The 15,952-nt window shown below is 44.7% G+C and overlaps 1 protein-coding gene across 7 annotated transcripts in view; it reads right to left on the bottom strand.

Moving 5' to 3' along the window:
* The window catches only part of RERE (arginine-glutamic acid dipeptide repeats), a 517,539-nt gene that overhangs the window by 344,522 nt on the left and 157,065 nt on the right, over window positions 1-15,952 (bottom strand). The window contains exon 1 of one of the 7 annotated variants that reach the window (XM_029066880.1): window positions 24-122. The exons of the other annotated variants lie outside the window; for them this stretch is intronic. The gene's annotated coding sequence lies outside the window, so the exon portion shown is untranslated. Of the gene's footprint in view, window positions 1-23; window positions 123-15,952 lie in introns of those variants that run through there. 7 annotated transcript variants of the gene reach the window in all.

The following is a 15,952-nucleotide window of genomic DNA, read 5'->3' as shown; positions in this document are numbered from 1 at the left end:
AAGTTTACAAGTTCATTACTCACCTGGTATAAACTGTTATTCACCCTGGATGAGTGCCTATTTGTTTAAAGAACAGATTTTCTGGTGTAATGCCTGGTCAGAAATCTCGCCCAACAGCTGCGGAAGAGGCTAAAGCGGTTGAAGTAAAAGGCAAAAACTCCTGCCCTCTGATTAAACCAGCTGAACTGCAGCACTAAGCTTCCTGACTTGCTTCCCAGAGTGAAATAAAGGCAGGAAAGCTGGCTGCTAAGTTTATCAGCCAATCAAGAAAGGGGAGCTAAGATGACGAGGATATGACTTACAACCCATCTGATTCTCCCCAAAACCTTTTCCTAGGCTATGTAAATAGCAGTTAGGATATGGCCATGACCAAAACCATTTTCAACGCCACCCAGCTCTTTGTCAATAGCCTCCTTCATTACCTTTGCACTGAAGATTTTTCTCCCCAGCTGCTGTGAAACCCACTTTCCAAAGAGCTGTACGAAACCTACATTTTACATACCATCCCCCAACCCTAAACAGATGGTGTGGACTTTTTTTTTCATCCAATTACCCCAACTTTTATCTAATAAGAACACTTCACCAGAATGACATGTCGGAAGCTCTGTTGGCTTTTCCTTATATAGTCATTTAGTCATATTTACTGAGCGCTTTCCATGTGCAGAGCACTGTACTAAACCCTTGGGAGACTACAGCAATAAACAGATGCATTCCCTGCCCACACCGAGCTCACAGTCTAGAGGGAGGCAGAGGCCCCTAAAAGCGCTCAGGTGCCCTACAACAGCCACAAGTTTTCAGGCTGATTTAACTTGGCACACCTCCTTAATGCTTTAATCATCAATCAGTAGTATTTTCTGTGCTGTACAAAGCACTTATGTAATCCCCTGGGGGGGGGGGGGGAGCAGGCAACCCCTCCATCTCTCGTTCCCACTGCAAGAAGCAGCTGCTGAGAAACAGCATAGCTCAGTGGAAAGACCACGGGCCTGGGAGTCACTCTTGCGAGTTGGCCAGGGCTCTGCCAACTGCTTGCTTGTGTCGCCTTGGGCAAATCACTTCACTCCTCCGTGCCTCAGTTTTCTCAACTCCAATTCAATAGTATTTATTGAGCGCTTACTATGTGCAGAGCACAGTACTAAGCACTTCAGTACCTGTTACTTAAGACTGTGAACCTTAGGGACAGAGACTGTGTCTGACCTGATGAACCTATATCTAACCCAGCGCTTAGAACAGTGTTTGACACACAGTATGCGCTTTACAAGTACAATAAAATAAATAATACAGAACCCTAACAAGCAGCAGTTACAGCAAGCCCTCCCTTTAAGGCCACCCTACCAGCGTGGCTCAGTGGAAAGAGCCCGGGCTTGGGAGTCAGAAGTCATGTGTTCGAATCCCGGATCTGCCACTTGTCAGCTGTGTGACTGTGGGCAAATCACTTAACTTCTGTTTCTGTGCCTCAGTTACCTCATCTGCAAAATGGGGATTAAGTCTGTGAGCCTCACATGGGACAACCTAATTATCCTGTATCTACCCCAGTGCTTATAACAGTGTTCTGCACATAGTAAGCGCTTAACAAATACTGACATTATTATTATTATGATCTTGAAAATAACCAGTTTTTCCCAGTCCCCTATCATTCAATTGTATTTATTGAGCTCTTACTGTATGCAGAGCACTATACTAAGCACTTGGAGCATACAACAGGAGGAAGGGGGCTTAGTCAGGAAAGGCCTCTTGGAGGAGATGTGCCTTCAATAAGGCTTTGAAAAGGGGAGAGTGATTGTTGGAATCTAGAATTGTACTCTCCCAAGCACTCGAGCATGTGACCAAGCTAAGTCTGCCCCTGGGGAAAGCAGACCCTGGCTACCCTCACTATAGGACAATCTAGGCCTGAGGCCCGAGACCCAAGCCGAGCAACACTCTGGAAAAGGTGGCCAAGTATCCAAAACATCCACCACTGCATGCTTAAATCATGATGTCCAACATGCCGCTAGCCACACAAAGCAGATGCTTGTCAACAGGAGGGACAACGGTTCCCTTGGGATCATGTGTAGGATTTTTCTGCAATACACAAAGCTAGTTGGCCACGTTTTTCCAGACACCAGATCAAATCTAGGTCACACTGGCCAGTTCATGCACAACAAGTTTTGTTTTCATGTCTGTGTTACTAAACAACACTCTTCATTCAGGCAATTGTATACTTCAACCAAATGCAAACCCTTCTAAGTGTTTGTCAACCCATTTCCCAAAGGCACAAAGGTGCTGGTGGAGAAATGCAAATTGCGATCTAAGTGCATCAGCCGCATTTAAAGAAAACCTTCCACAGCTTTTAAAACATTGAAGGGGGTGAGGAAACCATCATTAATGCTGCTCAACATTTTCCTCATATGACTCACATGTGTTAACCCCTTTGCTGTGAATCATACAGGATATCAACTGTGCAGAGGAATAAAGCCTCCTTGACAATGTTAAACAATGCACCTACTTCTAACTTTCCCCAAGAAATTCACTGTACAATGCCCAACATCAATGGAAAGAGAAGAAACAATTCCTGGGACTGCACCATAAACAGGTTACCTAATAAAGATCAGTCAATCGTATTTATTAAACATTTATTGTGTGCAGAGCATGGTACTAAGCTCTTGGGAAGAGTACAACACAATTTAACAGACACATTCCCTGCCCACAAGGAGTTTACAGTCTAGATTAAACCACTAGGAAAATACGCTACATTTTCAACTAATTCAGGCCAATGTGCTGCCTGAGAAATGTGAACAGGGAGTCAAAAAACGTTTAGCATTCTGTGAGGGGATTTCAGCAAATAGCACTTTGAAGTCTTCTACTCTTTTTTTAAAAAGCCCACCATAATAACTTTCCTCAAAAACAATTTATCAGCACAAGATAGCAAATTAATATCCCCACATATATTTTAACCTCATCCACATTCTGAAGTAGTGTGCTCTTTCTTCTCCCAGCTTTAACTGAAATTTACCAGGCACTGAAAAAATGCTCCTAGCTTCATGTTATTCTTCTTTCACAGATGTTTCAACGGGTTAAGCACTTATCACTCCATACGTAATTATGCTTGGTTGATATGGAATCCACAAACCTAACACCATTACACAAATATAATGTGCCATTTTTTTTTTGTTTTCTAAAATCAACGGGGCTGATACACCACACATAATGCCAAAAACGGTAATTACACAGATGTTTAAAGCTGGATCCGGACAGTAGAAGTAAATACACTGAAAATCTTAGTGTTTTTGGCAAGCTCTGTGGTCTGGGTTAGCAGTAGTATTACTCACCAGTGGCTTCTCCTCCCATTGCAGAATGTAATAAGGACAGACAGAGGTTTCCGCTGTCACACAGGCAAAGAGAAGCTCAGGGCTCACAATGGCCCAGGATGAGGAGAATTAATTGCCTATGAAACCAAGTCACTGCACTATCCGTGGGGAATTTCTGAGATTCACCTCTCACTAAGTGCAGCAGTAAAAGCAAGACCAGTAGCGGAGGGGATCCATATAAAGTCCCAGCAGGAACATCACAGACTAAGAAGACTGTTAGACTCTTGGAGAGGAGGAGTCAATCTTTTCTACTGCCAAGCGGAAGGGCATTTAGCAGGCAAAAGACTCTAAAAATAAGAGCATTGCATCTGCATTGGGAGAAACAAGCAGATTTCCTATTTGCCAAAGTACAATTCGCCACACGATGAAACAGAAAAGCTCAAAGCAACGTTTTACTTCAGTGGAACACTCAGCAGGATCCACTTTGGGATAGAATAATCTTCAATACTTCAGAGTTCCTTGGCGGGCTTTTGGAGTCTCCAACCTGACATGGTCAAATGCAGTTCTTTTAGTACAAACATTTTCTATATGTGGAAGGTTCCAAGGTTCAAGCTAACCTGTAACCACGGGATACAGACTCAATGCCCGATGGAAATAGCTACACCAAAGGCAGGGGGTGATGGAAACCAGTTTATCATTGCATAACACATATTCAAACTTAAAAAAGCACCTAAACTTACTTTTCATCAATAACTGGTGATGATAACTGGTACTTAAGTGCTTACTATATGCCAAGCGCTGTGTTAGACACAGGATAATCAGATCCCTCATGGGGCTCCCAGAGCAAGAAGGAAGGAGAATGGGTATTGAATCTCCATTTTGCAGATGAGGCAACTGAGGCACAGAAGTCAAGTGACTTGCCCGAGGTCACAGTGGGTAAGTGGCAGATCTGGGCTTAGAACCCAGGTCTTCTGACTCCCCAGCCATGCTCTTTCCTCTAGGCCAAGCTGTTTCTGAGAGAACCACCAGGGTCTTCAGACTCATCTGAACCAGATAAACAGTCTTAAGACAAATTAGCAGGTTTGCTAGACCCACTCTAGCAAACGAGCAGATAAAATAAAGCTATGGTAGCTAAGGGTGAATGAGCGGCCTCACCCCAAACTCAGTTGTTATTCAAATTTATGCACTGTTGAGGATCACTATGCTGCCACTTAACTTGACCGAATGCATTTCAATACAATCTTTTTTTAAACTTCAGTCATGCAAATGTGACCCACAAGACCTATTCAATTACAGACATCAGCTGCTAAAAACAAAGGGAAGGGAAAGGAGCCTTGAGATCTAAGACCACACCTGTCATATGATGTGAGTTTAGAGAAAAGGGATTACTACTCAGCCAACACATGGTTGCCCAATACCAAAAGGAGGAACAAAGACAATGACTCTTCCCCAATCTTAATCAGAGATACAAAAATTACTTGAAAGAGAGATTCACACTTCTAGGTGAGTGTGGCGATAAATTGAAAAGCAAAAGCGCCTACTCAATGTCTCAGAAGCAGTGTGACCTAATGGAAAGACTATGGGCCTAGGAATCCTGGGTCTGCCACTTGACTGTGCTGTGTGACTTTGGGCAAGTCGCTTCACTTCTCTGTGCCTCAGTTACCTCACCTGTAAAATAGGGATTAAGACTGAGCTCCATGGGAGACAGGCGCTGTGACCAAACCTATTTGCTTGTACGTAACTCAATGCCTGGCACATAGTGAGTGCTCACCGAATACCATACCCCCCAAAAAAAATGTTTGCAAACCCCTAAGCCACCATTCAATGGTATTTACTGAGCACTTATTTTATATGGAGCATGGGTACTCAATACAAAGAAGTTGGTATATATGATCCCGGCCCACAAGGAATTTACACTTTCCTTCATTCAATAGTATTTATTGAGCGCTTACTATGTGCAGAGCACTGTACTAAGCGCTTGGGATGAACAAGTCGGCAACAGATAGAGACAGTCCCTGCCCTTTGACGGGCTTACAGTCTAATCGGGGGAGATGGACAGACAAGAACAATGGCAATAAACAGCGTCAAGGGGAAGAACATCTTGTAAAAACAATGGCAACTAAATAGAATCGAGGCGATGTACAATTCATTAACAAAATAAATAGGGTAATGAAAATATATACAGTTGAGCGGAAGAGTACAGTGCTGTGGGGATGGGAAGGGAGAGGTGGAGGAGCAGAGGGAAAAGGGGAAAATGAGGGTTTAGCTGCGGAGAAGTAAAGGGGGTTGGCAGAGGGAGTAGAGGGAGAAGAGGAGCTCAGTCTGGGAACGCCTCTTGGAGGAGGTGAGTTTTAAGTAAGGTTTTGAAGAGGGAAAGAGAATCAGTTTGGCGGAGGTGAGGAGGGAGGGCGTTCCAGGACCGCGGGAGGACGTGACCCAGGGGTCGACGGCGGGATAGGCGAGACCGAGGAACGGTGAGGAGGTGGGCGGCGGAGGAGCGGAGCGTGCGGGGTGGGCGGTAGAAAGAGAGAAGGGAGGAGAGGTAGGAAGGGGCAAGGTGATGGAGAGCCTCGAAGCCTAGAGTGAGGAGTTTTTGTTTGGAGCGGAGGTCGATAGGCAACCACTGGAGTTGTTTAAGAAGGGGAGTGACATGCCCAGATCGTTTCTGCAGGAAGATGAGCCGGGCAGCGGAGTGAAGAATAGACCGGAGCGGGGCGAGAGAGGAGGAAGGGAGGTCAGAGAGAAGGCTGACACAGTAGTCTAGCCGGGATATAACGAGAGCCCGTAACAGTAAGGTAGCCGATTGGGTGGAGAGGAAAGGGCGGATCTTGGCGATATTGTAGAGGTGAAACCGGCAGGTCTCGGTAACGGATAGGATGCGTGGGGTGAACGAGAGAGACGAGTCAAGGATGACACCGAGATCGAGAGACGGGAAGGATGGTCGTGCCATCAACAGTGATAGAGAAGTCTGGGAGAGGACCGGGTTTGGGAGGGAAGATGAGGAGCTCAGTCTTGCTCATGTTGAGTTTTTGATGGCGGGCAGACATCCAGATGGAGACGTCCCGAAGGCAGGAGGAGATGCGAGCCTGAAGGGAGGGGGAGAGGACAGGGGCGGAGATGTAGATCTGCGTGTCAACTGCGTAGAGATGGTAGTCAAAGCCGTGAGAGCGAATGAGTTCACCGAGGGAGTGAGTGTAAATGGAGAACAGAAGAGGGCCAAGAACTGACCCTTGAGGAACTCCAACAGTTGGGATGGGAGGGGGAGGAGGCTCCAGCGTAGGAGACCGAGAATGATCGGCCAGAGAGGTAAGAGGAGAACCAGGAGAGGACAGAGTCCGTGAAGCCAAGGTGAGATAAGGTATGGAGGAGGAGGGGATGGTCGACAGTGTCAAAGGCAGCAGAGAGGTCAAGGAGGATTAGAATGGAGTAGGAGCCATTGGATCTGGCAAGAAGGAGGTCATGGGTGACCTTAGAGAGAGCAGTCTCGGTAGAGTGGAGGGGACGGAAGCCAGATTGGAGGGGGTCTAGGAGAGAATACACCACTGTCTATAAAACTTTTCATTCATTCAACAGTATTCATTAAGCATATACTGTGTGCACAGCTCTGTACTAAGCAGCACTTGGGAAAGTACAAGACTACCACCAGCAGTGATGATCCCTACTCACAAGGAGCTCACTCTTGTCAGGGTTGGGGGGAGGGCAGGGGAGACAGACAGTACAAATAGACATCAATACCAATAAATGAAAATACAGATATATGCATAAGTGCTGTGGGGCTGGAGGGGGGAGAAAAAGGTGATGAGGGAGTGGGAGATGTGGAAAAGTGGGGCTTAGTCTGGGAAGCCCTCTTGGAGACCGGCCTTCAATACGGCTTTGAATTGGGGAAGAGTAATTGCCTGGCAGATTTATGGAGGGAGGGCGTTCCAGGCCAGAAGCAGAACATGGGCCAAGGGCCAGGGTCGGGGAGCAGGTGAGAGGGAGGCACAGTAAGAGGGTTGGCACCAGAGAAGCCAAGTGTGCAGGCAAGGTTGTAGAAGGAGAGAAGCGAGGTGAGGTAGGAGATTGTATTGTATTTCTCAGGCAGGTAGTACACTTACAAAAAGCAGAATTTTTTTTTTTTTTAGTCAACTATTTTATAGAAGATGTGAAATTAGTTTTAGAAACACCATGTTCCCATAAACCTCTTTCAAAAAGACATTTACCTAAAGCCCCTGTATAGTGCTCTAGGAACTACTAGGTTTAATAATAATAATGGTATTTAAGTGCTTGCTAAGAATAATAATAATAATGGCATTTGTTAAGCACTTACTATGTATGAAGCATTGTTCTAAGTGCTAGGGGGGATACAAGGTCATCAGGTAGTCCCACATGGGGCTCACAGTCTTAATCCTCATTTTACAGATGAGGTAACTGAGGCAGAGAAGTTAAGTGACTTGCCCAAAGTCACACAGCTGATAAGTGGCTGGAGGTTTAGACTGTAAGCTCCATGTGGGTGAGAATCATGCCAACCAACTCTATTGCACTGTAGTTCATTCAATCGTATTTACTGAGTGCTTCCTGCGTGCAGAGTACTATACTAAGTGCTTGGAAAGTACAGTTCAGCAACAAATACAGACAATCCCTGCCCAAAATGGGCTCACAATCTAGGAGTCTACACAAGCATAGTGTACAGTCGTCTGCATATACAGTAAGTTCTCAAAAAAGAGCACTGATTGATTCACAGATTATAAATACAATTTAGTTGTTTTCCTGATGCCACAGCTTAAACTCACAAAGGAGAAAATACTAGTGCTACCAAATATTCAATGTAAAACTTAATTCTTTAAATAGGGAAAAAAAATCTGAAATGCTTCCAATTCCCCAAATGTAAAGCCATTTAATCAATTACATTTATTGAGTGTTTACTGTGTGCAGAGTACTGTATTACTCTGTATTACTCTGTATTATGCTGGAGAGTGTACAGTGTAACAGTTAGTTGGTAGACACATTCCCTGTCTGAAGGGAGCTTACATTCTAGAAAGAAAATCTCTCTCCTCAACGGAAATTGAACCTCCATCTCCCACGTGAAATAAATGCAGAGTGCACTTTATACCCAACTCAAACCCAATTCAAATTTGATTTGACTGGGAGTATACTCACCGCATTGCAAGTGACAAATTATAATCAATTACACCTGTGCACTAGATTTCTGAAATGAGCAGTGATGTTTGCAGCAAGGAAGGGAACCAAAGATAGTTGGTGCCAGACCTCATTGCCTAGTACAAGAACAACACTAACTCTGGAAGCATCTTGAGTGTGGGATTAGTGAGGAGTGGAGCTCTTTCTCCTTAATTACACGGCACATCTACAGCAGGAGGGAAACAGTGAGATGAGGTAGGCAAAAGAGGAGAACAGAAGGGGTATGTCAGCCATTTCCAACCATGGCATCAAAATGGTTACCAAAGTAAAAATCACTTTTACTACTGACTGAATGGATGCGAATCAGTGGTATTTATTGAGCAACTTATGTGCAGAGCACTATACTATGCGCTTGGGAGAATATAACAGAGTTAGCAGACATGCTCCCTGCCCACAATGAGCTACAATAAAACGACTGGAAAGAAAATGAGTGTAATCTATAACGTGCACTTACCTTAGCCAGAATTTATTTAAATGCCTGTCTCCCCCTCTAATAACAACAACAATGGCAATTGTTAAGCACTTACTATGTGCCAAGCACTGTTCTAAGCCCTGGGGAAGATACAAGGTAATCAGGTTGTCCCACATTCTCAATCCCCATTTTACAGATGAGGTGATTGCGGCACAGAGAAGTGAAATGACTTGCTGGAGGTCACACAGCTGACAAGTTCCGGACCCGGGATTAGAACCCACGAACTGTAACTCCCAAGCCCATGCTCTTTCCACTGGGCTAGACTGCAAGTTCTTTGTGGGCAGGAAGTAATAAAAAGAATAATAATAATTATAGTATTTAAGTGCTTACTACATGCCAATCACTGTTCTAAGTGCTGGGGTAGATATGAATTAATCAGGTTGCCCCACATGGGGCTCACAGTCTTAATCCCCATTTTACAGATGAGGTAACTGAGCCACAGAGTAGTTAAGTGGCTTGCCCAAGGTCACAGAGCAGACTCGTGGAGGAGTCGGAATTAGAAACCACATCCTCTGACACCCAAGCCCGTGCCCTTTGCACTAGGCCGACCACGTCTTATAACGTAGTCTCCCCAGCCCTTAGTACCGTGCTCTACACACAGTAAGAGCTCAATAAACATGATTACACACCTAGAAGAGTACAACCCATAGAGTGGGTAGACAGGATCCCTGCCAGCAAGAAGCTTACACTCTAGTGGAGGAGACAGTAAAACAAATTACAATGAGGGGAGGCGGCGGGGAGAGACAGAGTATGAGGAATATATACATAAGTGCTGAAGGTGGGGTTACCAAGTCTTATAAAAAGGAACTCAAGTGCATAGGTGAGGCAGTACGGAGGTATACAGGGTGGGGAGATGAGAGGTTAGTCAGGGAGGGTTTCCGATGGGAGGGGTTACTTTGAAGATAGAGTGGTGGTTGTTGGATATGAAGGAGGAGGCAGTTCCAGGCACAAGGGAGGATGTGAAGGAGAGAGACAAGAGAGACAGTTGATTGAAGCACAATGAGTCCCTTGGTATAAGAGAAGCAAAAGGCTCAGGCTGGGTTGGAGAGGGAGAGAGCTGATGAAGGGACTTAAAAGCCGAAAAACTCAATGCTTCTTGGATTTTTAAATGGCTGCACGTTATACAAATATATATTCCACAGTGCACACCATGTGGAAAGGACCAACTTCATGACAGTCTTTTTCAGTCACACCCCAACTCAAGGATCACAATTACCAAGAGTGCAGACTATGTGAAAAACTGGTCTTTCATTACCTTCATAAAGCAAACCTAGACTTAGCTCACCAATCAATCTAAAACACCACTGGTCTAACACGGTCAACATTTGCCCCTCTGCAGCATTTCTGGCTTTTCATTTTGTCTGAGTCCATTTTCTATCCTCAATTCCTCACCGCCTACTGTGGCTGTGCTTGCTAATTACACACAGGATTACCAGCTGGTAGCACACTGGTATCAAACTGGTACCAGCTGGTATCAATTGGAGTTAAAGTGTGCAGAACTGTATATTAAGGGTTTGGGAAAACATTCAATTAAAAAGTAAAATATGCAAGCTTTGCCCTTTAGGAGCTTACAAACTTTTGTCAATGTGTTTTAGCCTTCTAAAGAGGTAATTCCAGAATAAATCAACCAATGGCACTTGCTGAACCCTTACTATATGCAGAACATATAGTAAGTGCTTGGGCAAGTGCAAGAGAATTAGCAGACACGTCCCCTAAATGACATCCTTATGGCCAAGCTTCATATGAAAACTTGTGAATTGGCATTCTTGGACTATAAATGATATGCAAGTGCAAGCTAAATAATAATAATGGCATTTGTTACATATTTACTAAGCCAAGCGCTGAGGTAGATACAAGATAAATCAGCTGAGATCCAGTCTCTGTCCCATATAATATTACTAATGTTGGTATTTGTTAAGCAGTTACTATGTGCAGAGCACTGTTCTAAGCGCTGGGGTAGATATAGGGTCATCAGGTTGTCCCACGTGAGGCTCACAGTTAATCCCCATTTTACAGATGAGGTGACTGAGGCACAGAGAAGTTAAGTGACTTGCCCACAGTCACACAGCTGACAAGTGGCAGAGCTGGGAGTCAAACTCATGACCTCTGACTCTGAAGCCCAGGCTCTTTTCCACTGAGCCACACTGCTTCCCCTGGGACTCACATGGGACTCACAGACCAATTGGGAGGGAGAAATGAGGAAACTGAGCAAGACAAGTCAGTGACTTGTCCAGGGTTACACAGCAAGCAATTGATTACCTGCAGAAACACTGTGGCACAATACTGCTTAATCTCTAACGTGTAGGTAGGAGCTGTTTTAGGTGACTCCAGTACCCAGTGCTCATTCTTTTGTTTAATAATACAAGGCTAAGCAGCAGCATCTAATGGACAGAGCACATGCCTGGGAGTCACAGGACCTTGGTTCTAATCCCAGCTGTGCCACTGGTCTGCCGTGTGACCTTGGACAGGTCATTTCACTTCTCTGTGCCTTGTGTCCCTCATCTGTAAAATGGGATTATGACTGTGAGCCCTGTGTGAGACAGGTAGTGTGCAACCTGATTATTTTATATCTAATCCAGTGCTTAGCATAGTGCCTGGCACAAAGTAATCATTTAAATACCAAGAGAAAAAAAGGGAATCAAATAAAAGAAATTGTCACATATTTCAGGTAACTCCCATGTTAACATCACTAACACTTTTGACCAGTCACAGGCCTACATTTAACTGAACAGAGAATGTCATCACATTTACTGCTGAAAAAGAGGGGAAAAAAATCACTTTTTAAAATACGTGCACCCAACTGAAAGGGTAGTTCATATTTGTCAGATGAAAGACCATGAAAAATTAGAATATTAAATTATAATCCGATGCTCATACTTAGTGCCAAGGTGAGACCAACTCAGAGTTGTATGTTTTTATGAGAGGAAATACAGAATGGTATTTCTTTCATCTCCTCGAGTTGAGACCTAAATCTTTTAGGCAGTTAATTTTGTAGGATTACAGCTAAAAGCCCATTCAGATACTTTGGCCTGACTTGTAACTTTTTAGCAAGAACAACGGTCAAAAATGGCCTCACCTGCCATTTTCAAATGACTCAAAACACAACAATATGACCACCACTGAGGTTTTATATTCATTTAACCTACACAACTGGGAATCACTTTTGGAAGGAAATAAGATACAAGTTAGCACTGTTGGCACAGATACTGGCTAAGAATTAGCTGAGTTTACCCAAGCCCAATTTTAAAGATTACATGAGAGCAAATCCACAGATCCCCTCAGAGTTGGAAACATGAACCCGAGGCAATGAGAATACCCAGGACAACTGGGAAAAATATGGATAAGTGCACACATTTCATGTTCCAGCAAATCAGACAGATAAATCTTTTAACAAGATTTGTATTGGTCATGTGTTACTGGCCTTAATAAACTCAACAGAGTCATTATTCTGTAAACTGTTGGTCTCATTTTGCAAGATAAAAAGGCACTCTGTTCAGCAAATGCCAGATTAAAGGAGGCATGTGCTGCACCAAGGGCTCAAATTCAAGTTCCTCTGACAAACTCCCTTAATTCTGCTGTCAAGAAAAGTTAAGCCTGTAAATTTACTGAATGTCTTTTTGTTAACGTAAAAAGATTATTTCCCTAATTGATTATTGTAAAATTACCAAGTTTATTGAAGAGCCATAGGCTCTCCATTATCCTTGAGATAATTGGTCAGTACAAGCAAGGCAACATTAAAAACCAGGAAACCTTAATCCAACAGCAACAGGCAAATGTGGTCCAAATGGAGTTAGAGCTTGGTTTTCATGATTATCATTATTATTAAGATTACCGTATTTGACTCATATCTACCCCAGTCAAGTAAAGTTCTTGACACATAGTAAGCACTTAATCAGGTTGGGCATAGTCACTGTCTCAACAGGGGCTCACGGTCGTTTCACCCAAACATTAATATTCCCTGCTTTCCCGCTACTGTAGATAGCACCACCATCCTCCCTGTCTCCAAGCCAGTATCCTCGGCTCATTCACCACTCTCATTCAATCCACATATTAAGTCTGTCACCAAATCCTATCAGTTCAACCTTCACGACTCTGCTAAAATCCATCCTTTCCTCTTCATCCAAACTGCTATCTCATTAACCCATGGATTTATAGCCTAGCCCACCTTGATTACTGCATCTGTCTCCTTGCTGAGTTTTCAGCCTCCTGTCTCTCCCACTTCATTCCCTACCTCACTCTGCTGCCCGGATCATTTTTCTACAAAAATGCACTCAGTCCATTCATTCAATTCATTCAATCTTATCTACTGAGCACTTACTGTGTGCAAAGCACTGTACTAAACGCTTGGGAGAGTACAAGGTAACAATAGAGTCACATCCCCGCCCATAGCGAGCTTACAGTCTAGAGATGGAGACAGACATTAATATAATTAAACAAATAAATTGAAGATATGTATGTTAAGTGTTGTGAGGCTGGAAGGGGGGATGAATAAAGGGAGCAAGTCAGAGCGGCACCTAAGTGGGTGGAAGAAGGGGGAGAGGAAGGCTTAGGGAAGGCCTCGAAGGAAATGTGCCTTCAATGAAGCTTTGAAGTGGGGTGGGGAGAGTAAAATAATAATGTTGATGATATTTATTAAACTTACTGTGTGCCAGGCACTATATTAAGTGCTGGGGCACATACGAGCAAATCGGGGTAGACAGTCCCTGTCCCACATGGGATGCTCAGTCTTAATCCCTATTTTACAAATGAAGTAAATGAGGCGCAGAGTAGTGAAGTGACTTGCCAAAGGTCATACAGCAGCAAGTGGCAGAGCCAGGATTAGAACCCATGACCTTCTGACTCCTAGGCCCATAGTCTATCCACTACGCCATGCTAACCCCACTTTACAAATGAGGAAACTGAGGCCCAGAGACGTCAATCTTATTCACTGAATACTTTCTGTGTGCTAAGCACTGTACTAAGCGCTTGGTAGAGTGCAATATAACAGTTAAGCGGCTTACCCACAGTCACTCAGCAGGCAAGCTGCACAGCGAGGATCTCTGCTGGTCAGGACCGTGCTCTCCACTCTGCCGTGCCGCTTCCACACTGACTGGAAGCTGTGGGAATGCTACCCCTGTTGCTCCTCCCCAGCCACCCAGATGCAATCTTCTCAGGTCTGGTGCCCGACTCCACTTTCAGCAGGCCCTAGGTTCTGTCTTCCTGCTCTTTACCCTTTACCTGGCCCAAAATTCTTGCCTACTTGAAAGCTACACAAGTTCTGGAGCCCAACTACTTTAAGATAAAAGCAGGAGTATATGGCATGTCGCTTGCACTGCACCATAACATGAACTCTGGGCACAGCACCGGCAGGACGGAGTCAAAGCAGCTCCAAGTACTTTCAAGCATCAGATCCAAATTGAAAGATGTGCTGTGTGTTTGGCTTCTGGGACCCGAAAATAAGCTTGCTTTGTCCTGGACCTGCTTCAAGGTCTTTCCCAATCTCAAATATCTAGGTTTCCTTTTTCATTGTTCTGTTTGATAGCCAGCTGGCCATGGCAAACTAAACATACCCAAGGGGCTCAAGGTGTGGGAATTTTATTGTCAAATCAAAGGGAGTTGCGGTCCATAAATGACTTTAAAGAGAAACTTCAGGTGGTTTTCATGATTAGCACAGTGCTTTGCACACAAATGCTGCATACGTGGGAAGTAGCATGGCCTAGTGGAGAGAGCACAGGCCTGGGAATCAGAAGGACCTGGGTTCTAATTTCGGCTCCACCACCTGTCTGCTATGTGATGGAGGGCTACAGACACTCACGGGCACCAGGTTCATCTTGTGGCCGAGCTCAAGCACTTCCTGCCTTCTTTCAGTTTGTCATTCTGAAGGGCTCGGGAAGGGCTCAGTCAAAATTTCACCACATCTGGTCAATCTAGGCAGCCATGAAGCTGATGCTGTTTACTCGATTAGTCTCTTCATGGGCCTGACTGCCCAATCAGAACTGCCAGAGTGCAGTGTCCAACAAATAAATGATGTTGTCAGAAAGACAAGTGCCATTAGGAGAAGCAGCGTGGCTCAGTGGAAAGAGCACGGGCTTTGGAGTCAGGGCTCATGAGTTCAAATCCCAGCTCTGCCACTTGTCGGCTGTGTGACTGTGGGCAAGTCACTTAACTTCTCTGTGCCTCAGTTCCCTCATCTGTAAAATGGGGATTAAGACTGTGAGCCCCACGTGGGACAACCTGATTCCCCTATGTCTACCCCAGCGCTTAGAACAGTGCTCGGCACATAGTAAGCGCTTAACAAATACCAACATTATTATTATTATTATTATCCAGAGTTGTTTCCAAAGGCTGTCCTTTCCCAATCCTGGTTATTCATCTGTCATAATAGGCTTCTGCCAGATCAGGAGAAGCAGGGAGACCCCCAGCGTCCCTGATCCAGACCAGCTGGACATTTTGTTTGGCCTCTTCAGCTGGCCTGATCACAGAGGAGCGAGGGACTCTTTTCCCTTTCCGGAAGTGGTTTTGAGGCTCTCTCCTGGGCCTGAGCCAGCCTCCCTCAGCTCACCAGATCTCAAGAGGTTTAAAAGCAGTTAGTGGAAACAAGGAAATGGTTACCTTGTATGTCCCTCAAGTTGAGGAATTAATAACAATAACTGTGGTACTTGGGAAGCACTTCCTGCCTGCCAAGCACTGTTCTAATAATAATAATTCCCCTCTGCCTTCAAATATGCCCACGTCTCCCCCATCCTAAAAAAACCCGCTCTTGACCCCACTTCCCCCTCCAGTTATCGTCCTATCTCCCTACTACCCTTCCTTTCCAAAATCCTAGAACGAGTCGTCTATAATCGATGCCAAGAATTCCTTAACTCCCATTCTCTCCTAGACCCCCTCCGATCTGGCTTCCGTCCCCTCCACTCTACCGAGACTGCTCTCTCTAAGGTCACCCGTGACCTCCTTCTTGCCAAATCCAATGGCTCCTACTCCATTCTGATCCTCCTTGACCTCTCTGCTGCCTTTGACACTGTCGACCATCCCCTCCTCT

The sequence above is a fragment of the Ornithorhynchus anatinus genome, chromosome 5 (assembly GCF_004115215.2).
Source record: "Ornithorhynchus anatinus isolate Pmale09 chromosome 5, mOrnAna1.pri.v4, whole genome shotgun sequence".
Taxonomy (NCBI): domain Eukaryota; kingdom Metazoa; phylum Chordata; class Mammalia; order Monotremata; family Ornithorhynchidae; genus Ornithorhynchus; species Ornithorhynchus anatinus.
This window is presented reverse-complemented; position numbering and strand designations above follow the sequence as displayed.